Source organism: Panicum virgatum, chromosome 7N, assembly GCF_016808335.1.
Source record: "Panicum virgatum strain AP13 chromosome 7N, P.virgatum_v5, whole genome shotgun sequence".
NCBI lineage: Eukaryota > Viridiplantae > Streptophyta > Magnoliopsida > Poales > Poaceae > Panicum > Panicum virgatum.
The window spans coordinates 1,650,001-1,660,000 of record NC_053151.1 but is presented as its reverse complement, the minus strand read 5'-3'; positions in this window follow the sequence as shown (position 1 = coordinate 1,660,000).

Here is a 10,000-nt window from a genome sequence, read left to right as displayed (position 1 = left end):
CTGAGCGTCGATCGAACTCAAAGCTTACATGCAACCCACACGAAGGTGAGTCCCGAGAGTACAACATTTCACAAATTCTTACATCACAGAGTCTTAACTTAAAATATTACAAACCAAGTTTGAAATCTTAAAAAGGTACTTGAGAATCAAATTGAAAATAGTTCAGAGTTCAACTGCAGCGGAAATAAAGCGAGTTCTAAACGACGATACAAGATGTCATGATGAAGCCCGTACATGACATCACTTGGCATTGCCATCGTTAGCCGGTAGTCGTATCCCATTCCACCGACCAACCAGGGGGTAAAGGTACACGGCCAAGTCAAGCTAGCTACCTGATCTTCAAACGTATCACCTGAAAACAAAGTTGAGCCACAAGCAAGGCTGAGTATACTAATACTCAGCAAGGCTTACCCGACTAAGGGTATACTTAGCCCTTAATCTAGACATGCAAGGCTTTTGGCTTGAGGGGTTTGTTTTGCCGTAAAGCATTAAAGAGTAGATCCTTACTTTCAGATTTTAGCTTCCAAATTCTAGTTCAATTAACCATTCTAGGTGAGCATCTATCCAATAGCATACATGGTGGGAAACAATTATCTTTCATCATCCAAACAACCATATTCATCATCATCCTTGTTCACTTCTTACTCTATGTGGCAAAAGGATTAAGCAGTCTCAATATCCGTGAGAGACGGACGATTCGAATCGAGTTTGTTAACCTGGCCAGGCAGACCTAAACACACGCATGGGAACAGAGTCACCCACACAACAGTTCCCTTCAATTCCCGATTCACGGAACAGGCCCACCGCCCTCAAGTACAGCAGCACGACGACTCTGTACTCGCCATTAGCTAGATGTGAACAAGTTCAAGACGGTGGGGAGTATGTTCCGGCCTCGGTTCAATCCAGTACTTAAGCTTACCGATTACCATATTCTCGGCATGTGGTTAGTACGTTCAAAAGCTTAACCACCACTACCACACACTGCGGCCTTATCCATTTTTCACTAAACAGACGGGGTACCTCAAGTACCACAACCCCGCCCGTGAGCCTTATAGTTGCAGTATGTAGTGGACATTCAATTCCTATAATTCTCGCGAGTGACAGGAAATCACTCGACTTCTACCGAACCATTAGCCTAGCCAACTAGCGACCTAAACCATCTAGTGTTCAAGCATAGGTACCTAGGATCATGCAACTAAGGTTTCAATCAACTCTTGTAAATGTAAATGCACAAGTATATAGAAATATAAGTAGTTGCATAAATCTACAGTAGATAGGACATGCTCCGGGGCTTGCCTTGCTAAGCAAAGTTAGCCTTGGGCTCTTCCGAACTTTGGTTCGGGTCTTCGGCGGCTTCAGTTAGATTAGCTTGGGCTTCACTCTGCTCACTCTCGGACTCCGGCACCAGCTCGTACGTACCGTCGGCGAGAGTAGTCGAATCTACACGAGATGCATATGCTTGAGTTTACGTGATAATCTCAATTCATGATTTAATTCACTATAAAGTTGTAAATCAACACAACTCCAGTTAAGTTGGAGATTATGTTCTCTTTATTGGGCAATCGTTTATAGAGTACTATCTAACATGATTTTATTCAGGAGTTTGTTGTCTTTCGTTTTCTTGACATGAAGAAATGGTATTTTTCTTAATTAACACTATACTAACCTGTAACGCCATAACTAGGGTTACATATACTTTCTGGTACTGAAATTTTTATGCAAGGTACAAATCTGAGTAACATGCCTACTGTGAAATTTTTAGCTAATTCCATTGAGCATATTAATTATTAAAAAGACATTAAACAGCTACTACTAGGAGCAAGATTCATTTATACAGAACAAACCACACAAGTAAAGATGCTATAATTTTTACTGAGGCTTCCTACTCTTACGTGGCGTCTACTGTTAATTTTTCAGATTTTATGGAGCAGTAAAAAGAGCATGAAAAATAGAGAAACATATAGCTGTATGGATCAAATCTAATTTCCATAGGCTGTCACACTAATTTATAGAGGCTCAAACTTTACCAGAAGGATTTAGTACTCTAATAGAAGCTCTCGTAAAAATATGAGATTTTTCTAATGAAGTAAACTAGGGTTTTTGATTTACAAAATTTATTCATGAATAAATCAAAAGGACTAGTTATACATTACTAAAAATTCCCAAAATTTTTATGTAGCATCTAGAAACTAAAGTAAGGCTTATATAAAAATTTCAGCTCAGGAAAACTAAAATAGAACCCTGTGTATTTAATTCTATTTAACATAGGCATAAACCAAGATCTAATGAAACATATATCTAGATTTGTCAAAATGTCATCAAATTTTTACAGTAAGCTACTCATCTAGGGTATAGTACACTGTCCAAAAACTAGCCTTAGTTCATGACTACAACAGGAGATACATTTGTGTGCTATTTAATCTAATCTTTATCCTAGATTAAAATAGAAGCATAATATGAACATGTGACTGTAACAAAAGTTGTAGGTTTTGATCTAAGGATTCCAAAACATTTTAGTTTGATTTTTTCTGATTTTTCTACGATTTTATATGGAATTTACAAGTTTGCTGTTTTTTAAAAACAAAAGAAAAAGGAAACGAACTCTTGCATTTAGGCCCCTGGAAGTTTGTTTCTTCTCACTAGAGGTCCCTGGCGGAGGGAACAGAACAGGGGAGGGTCGGGCGGCCGTTTTCCGGCGAGGTTCGGCCCCGGCGGCGAGGGGAAAGTTGGGGAGGAGCTAGAGGAGACCGAGCTCTACCCGTTTGTGGGCTCAAACGAGGTTGGGGATGGCCGGAGGGGTGCTCCCCGCGGGAGCAGTGGGCGGCGGCGACGGCAGGCCGCGGCGGCGGCGCTCCGGCGAGGGGAAACGGCAGTGGGGTGGTCTGAGAGCTTCACCAAGCCATGGAGAAGCTAGCTAGGGGGCTTGCTCGGGTGGAGGAGGGCCGGAAGGGAGAGCTCCGCGGTGGAGCTTGGGCGGCGGCCATGGGGTGCCGCGGCGGCAGTGGTCTGGTGGCTCTGGGCGGTGGCAAGCGGTTCGGGGAGCACCGGTGGAGGCCAAGGAAGCTAAGTACGGGGTCGTTTGGGCGCGAGGAAGGGTGGAGGAGGGGGCTCCGCGTTGCTAAGGGGAGAGGCGACGGCAATGGTGGGCACCGGCGACGGCGTGCGCGTTCCGGCTTCTGGGCGCGCGAGCAGGGGCTTGCCTCGGCTTTTAGGGGCGAGCATGGTGAAGGAGGAGGGGACGGGCGCGGGTAGGGAGGTCGGGCAGCTCGGGCAGCGCGGGCAGCGGCCGCGGCGCTTGGCCGGACGCGGCTGTCGCCGAGCGTGGCGTGCGCGGTGCAGCGGGAAGTCCACGAGGGCGGCGTGCGCGCTCGAGTGGGGGTGATGGCGCGGCGCAGCGTGCCCAGTGCTCGAGTGGGGGGGGATGGAGCTCAGCAGGGCAGCAGCAATGCGGCAGCGGAGCAGCAGCGGCGGGCGGCAGCACGGCTGCCCTGCTCTGCTCTCGAGTGCCCGGAGTGAAAGAAGAGAGAGGGAGAGAGAAGAGAGAGAAGTAAGAGAGTTGACTTTAAATTCTCACAAAATTTTCAATTGAAACACTAAAAACTTTGAATACGAAAGTTGTTCAAAATGTCGAAATATACAACTTTTGTTTCAGGCATTTTCCCATTTGAGATTTTGTTTGAAAGTTACAAATTCAAATTGAAATGCAAAAGAAATTACCCTATACACATTGTTTTTCGAATTTTTCTTCCAAATTTTGTGTGCTAACTTGAAAAACTTTGAACATAAAGGTTGTTTGTCATATAAAACTTTACATCTTTGGTTTTAGGCAAAAGTTTATTTAAGCAACGGTTTGAAAATTATTTTTAAAGCATGTTGATAAAGATTTGAATTATTTCATCATTTCATGTGACCACTTTAAAATTTGAATTTGATTTTTCTTGCAAAAATTTTAAACATCACCTAGGGTGTATATCATTGCATTCTATTTGTCATTTCATGGTGAGGGTGAAAAATACATGAGCACTCTATTCTACACATATCTTGCACCCATACACCTAGATACCCATACATACACATGCATTTGTAAACATACCAGAAATGCATTATTTAATTTAATCTTGACGATTATGCATGATGTTATGTTTAGTATTTTATGTTTAGTGTTTTAAACACCCGGAGTGTTACAGCCTACCCCCTTAAAAAGAATCTCGTCCCGAGATTCGGGTGAGTAAAATTAGAGGGGAACGTGCATGTGCCTTGGAGTGAGATTGGGGAAACACAAAAAAAATTTTGGTTTAGGTAACTTCCAGTGTCACACGTGGCTTCGTCTTCGGTATGGTGACTCATGTGGATCTTATATGTACATAATTGAATAGTTGCACTGGCACATGCGTAGCATGGAAAACAACAAGATCAACTCTACTACTACTTGAGGCATTTTTAACCCGAGATCTTATTATGTGGCATAAGCAAGGTTTTCTCAAGACATTCTTGCTCAAAGTTGCTTTTATTTTAATGGAGTTGATATTTATTTTGAGAAAAATAATGTATTATGGAAATGCCAACATGCCAGGAGATCGATGATACAATGCATGGATGCGATGACCGATGCATTTATGAAATTATGCACATGGCGTGTTGCATTGGTTATGATGTGCCGGTCATGATGCATGACTGATGGTGCACGTGTTGGAATGCATGTTAGCAACCGTGGGAGTCATGCAGGTGCTCCTTATTATTTTTATTTTGACCCGAATTAGAACCCAAGTCAACCCATTATGCAGGTTGCGAAAAATAGTATGTCGCGGAGTTGCTATCGCGGACTATGATACCAGCGCGCACCTAGTGACACAAGCGTATGGCTGTAGCGCATACGAGGCCCTAGGTTCCGTCGCGGCACCATATGTCAGTGACAAACACCACGACAAGATGAAAATATAGCAACCCAATAATGTGCATGGCCAGGAAGGAAAATAGAGCCAGGTGATAATCAGAAGTCCTTCCGAGATGCATATGATGTTAATGGAGACAGAGCCCCAAAAATGCAGGTGATTTGGCAATGGCAATGCCACAACCATGCATGTAATGATCCTTCATGATATTCTCGTATTTGTATGCACCATTTTTAGTTTTTAGCAGACTTATATGAGCAAGAAGAGCAACTGAGATTTCCTGTAACTCATCCGAGGGAGGCACCTTTACTCATCTTCGAAATACTAACTAAGGAGCTAGGTGGGTTGGATAGGAGAACGTACCCTTCCTTTCTGGTGTACCTTCAGGAAGATCAGCAAGTGTGGTGACTTTGACCCTTCGTTGCATAATAGTCCGTCTCACGTTCTTATTCTTGTTGCTCTGTATAGAATCTTGACCCTGTTTTGGTCGTCTAGGCTGGGAGCAGTCTCGAGCAAAGTGGTTAGGATTCCCACAATTGAAGCAACATTTCATCTTTCTTGAACCACCAGGCGGTTTGTTAACTAAGGATGTACTGGCAGGCACACCTACTGAACCTTTCTTGGGCGTAGTGCACCTGGCAAGGTCCATCGTTTCCCGGACAGGCGAGTGAGTTCTTGCTCTTAGGACGGTGTTGGTGTTAATAGTGTTGCTAGTCCGCCGTCTACCACGTGGAACGAATTTTGTGCATGTAATTTCCCATCCAGCCAAGTCTATGTCACTTGGGCCATGCTTGAGAGTCCGACACGTTAGTTGGTGATCCTTAAGCTTCATCGGAAGTCGTGATGGTGGCATTAGAGAGTCGGAGACAACATCCTTTGTCTCCGTTATCTCCTCATTGAGCTCTCGATAGCCTACAACCTGAGGTTGGTGGACATTGTGCTCCTCCGGTTGAAAGTGTTGTTGCAGCAGGAATTGACCAATCGCTACCTGTCCCTGGACAAGCTGTCGAAGCAGAACAGTCTGACATCCATGAATTCAGCCAGGTTGCACGGTGGCAGTGGCGGTGTGGGCTGTTCACTACCACTAGCACTTCCTAAGCCTTCAGGGGTATCGTGTATCCCTGGATCCATCTGCAATGTGCAAATTTTTCCTTAGACGGGGTCGGTCATCTGAAGTAATGATATGGTGTGTGATATGGGGAGATAGGTGAACAGATTATGAACAGTGCACTAAAGTAGCCATAACTCAAGGAGTTGATGTCCAAAATTTCTCAAATTTTAACAACAGGTAGTAGACAAGTTTTGGAGTAAATTTCTCCTCGTGCACTTCTGCATATACGGTCCTTGATATATCTAATAAGTCGCATCTCTCTAGATACGGTAGAAAAGACAGATTTCTAGATAGACCTCGATCGAGAGAAAAGAATCGTGCTGAGATGCAAACCTTAATATTCCCAACTAATCCACATCCATTTCTATTGGCTTTTTGTTTATGATCAGGATGCATGCAGGTCCTATTCATCCTCACAAGGAAAACAATTGCCAAATAGCTTTGGACTTACGGGGTTAGCACCGGTGGCATGGCACAATTTTACGTCTCTCCCTATATATATATTTCTAGCCGAGTTCTAACCGTTCTTAACTTACGTAATCGTGGTTAGTGTACCTGCAGAAAATTGATAGATATATATTCATCGAACCTTTCATGCCAGCACACATGAAAGCGTCCCCATACATTACCGCTCACTATAGAAGCGGCATCCATGCGTCCAACACTGCATGGACAGCGCTCATACGCTACTGAGGTGACGTATTCACGTTTTCTTTTACCCCCAATATAATCGACCGATGGTCGGTATATTGGCAGCAGCTCAAGTAGGCCACTGCTTGAGCGCAGCGTTCGGTTCGCATCACCGACGGGAAGGTCAAACTCTCTCAGTTGACTGAGTAGACTTTACTCCCAATATAGCCAACTAATAGATGGTATATTGGCAGCACCTCAAGTAAGCCACTGCTTGAGGGCAGCGTTCGGCTCGCATCACCGACGGGAAGGTCAGACTCCCTCAGCTGACTGAGGATCCTTACCGTCTTACCTTAGCGTAGGTGCGTCGTTACATAATGTAAGTACTGAATTTAAAGTACAGAAAGAAACGTGCTGGAAGTCAGTCATAAATAAACCATAAGTTAGATAGCCACCTAGTAACTCCCATAATTTTCCCTAGGGCTTTACGTACTATGCACGATCCTTAGCGAAACAACGTATTTTCCGAATGCGATTGTGTGGCTAAGTTTTAAGGAAAAACTTTTGAAATCTTGTCGTACTCTCGGGTGTGCGCTTTGTTCGGCTCTGATACCAGCTGTGGCAGTACCGCCCTAATTAATCCGGCTCAAGTGCGCTAACCATCACCCTAAAGGTAATCCCGGCTAACACGCACTTCAAACGGAGTAATCCGGCAGTGCTGTCGGGTAAAGTCCCGATAAAACCACCTGAGCGTCGATCGAACTCAAAGCTTACATGCAACCCACACGAAGGTGAGTCCCGAGAGTACAACATTTCACAAATTCTTACATCACAGAGTCTTAACTTAAAATATTACAAACCGAGTTTGAAATCTTAAAAAGGTACTTGAGAATCAAATTGAAAATAGTTCAGAGTTCAACTGCAGCGGAAATAAAGCGAGTTCTAAACGATGATACAAGATGTCATGATGAAGCCCGTACATGACATCACTTGGCATTGCCATCGTTAGCCGGTAGTCGTATCCCATTCCACCGACCAACCAGGGGGTAAAGGTACACGGCCAAGTCAAGCTAGCTACCTGATCTTCAAACGTATCACCTGAAAACAAAGTTGAGCCACAAGCAAGGCTGAGTATACTAATACTCAGCAAGGCTTACCCGACTAAGGGTATACTTAGCCCTTAATCTAGACATGCAAGGCTTTTGGCTTGAGGGGTTTGTTTTGCCGTAAAGCATTAAAGAGTAGATCCTTACTTTCAGATTTTAGCTTCCAAATTCTAGTTCAATTAACCATTCTAGGTGAGCATCTATCCAATAGCATACATGGTGGGAAACAATTATCTTTCATCATCCAAACAACCATATTCATCATCATCCTTGTTCACTTCTTACTCTATGTGGCAAAAGGGTTAAGCAGTCTCAATATCCGTGAGAGACGGACGATTCGAATCGAGTTTGTTAACCTGGCCAGGCAGACCTAAACACACGCATGGGAACAGAGTCACCCACACAACAGTTCCCTTCAATTCCCGATTCACGGAACAGGCCCACCGCCCTCAAGTACAGCAGCACGACGACTCTGTACTCGCCATTAGCTAGATGTGAACAAGTTCAAGACGGTGGGGAGTATGTTCCGGCCTCGGTTCAATCCAGTACTTAAGCTTACCGATTACCATATTCTCGTCATGTGGTTAGTACGTTCAAAAGCTTAACCACCACTACCACACACTGCGGCCTTATCCATTTTTCACTAAACAGACGGGGTACCTCAAGTACCACAACCCCGCCCGTGAGCCTTATAGTTGCAGTATGTAGTGGACATTCAATTCCTATAATTCTCACGAGTGACAGGAAATCACTCGACTTCTACCGAACCATTAGCCTAGCCAACTAGCGACCTAAACCATCTAGTGTTCAAGCATAGGTACCTAGGATCATGCAACTAAGGTTTCAATCAACTCTTGTAAATGTAAATGCACAAGTATATAGAAATATAAGTAGTTGCATAAATCTACAGTAGATAGGACATGCTCCGGGGCTTGCCTTGCTAAGCAAAGTTAGCCTTGGGCTCTTCCGAACTTTGGTTCGGGTCTTCGGCGGCTTCAGTTAGATTAGCTTGGGCTTCACTCTGCTCACTCTCGGACTCCGGCACCAGCTCGTACGTACCGTCGGCGAGAGTAGTCGAATCTACACGAGATGCATATGCTTGAGTTTACGTGATAATCTCAATTCATGATTTAATTCACTATAAAGTTGTAAACCAACACAACTCCAGTTAAGTTGGAGATTATGTTCTCTTTATTGGGCAATCGTTTATAGAGTACTATCTAACATGATTTTATTCAGGAGTTTGTTGTCTTTCGTTTTCTTGACATGAAGAAATGGTATTTTTCTTAATTAACACTATACTAACCTGTAACGCCATAACTAGGGTTACATATACTTTCTGGTACTGAAATTTTTATGCAAGCTACAAATCTGAGTAACATGCCTACTGTGAAATTTTTAGCTAATTCCATTGAGCATATTAATTATTAAAAAGACATTAAACAGCTACTACTAGGAGCAAGATTCATTTATACAGAACAAACCACACAAGTAAAGATGCTATAATTTTTACTGAGGCTTCCTACTCTTACGTGGCATCTACTGTTAATTTTTCAGATTTTATGGAGCAGTAAAAAGAGCATGAAAAATAGAGAAACATATAGCTGTATGGATCAAAACTAATTTCCATAGGCTGTCACACTAATTTATAGAGGCTCAAACTTTACCAGAAGGATTTAGTACTCTAATAGAAGCTCTCGTAAAAATATGAGATTTTTCTAATGAAGTAAACTAGGGTTTTTTATTTACAAAATTTATTCATGAATAAATCAAAAGAACTAGTTATACATTACTAAAAATTCCCAAAATTTTTATGTAGCATCTAGAAACTAAAGTAAGGCTTATATAAAAATTTCAGCTCAGGAAAACTGAAATAGAACCCTGTGTATTTAATTCTATTTAACATAGGCATAAACCAAGATCTAATGAAACATATATCTAGATTTGTCAAAATGTCATCAAATTTTTACAGTAAGCTACTAATCTAGGGTATAGTACACTGTCCAAAAACTAGCCTTAGTTCATGACTACAACAGGAGATACATTTGTGTGCTATTTAATCTAATCTTTATCCTAGATTAAAATAGAAGCATAATATGAACATATGACTGTAACAAAAGTTGTAGGTTTTGATCTAAGGATTCCAAAACATTTTAGTTTGAATTTTTCTGATTTTTCTACGATTTTATATGGAATTTACAAGTTTGCTGTTTTTTAAAAACAAAAGAAAAAGGAAACGAACTCTTGCATTTAGGCCCCTG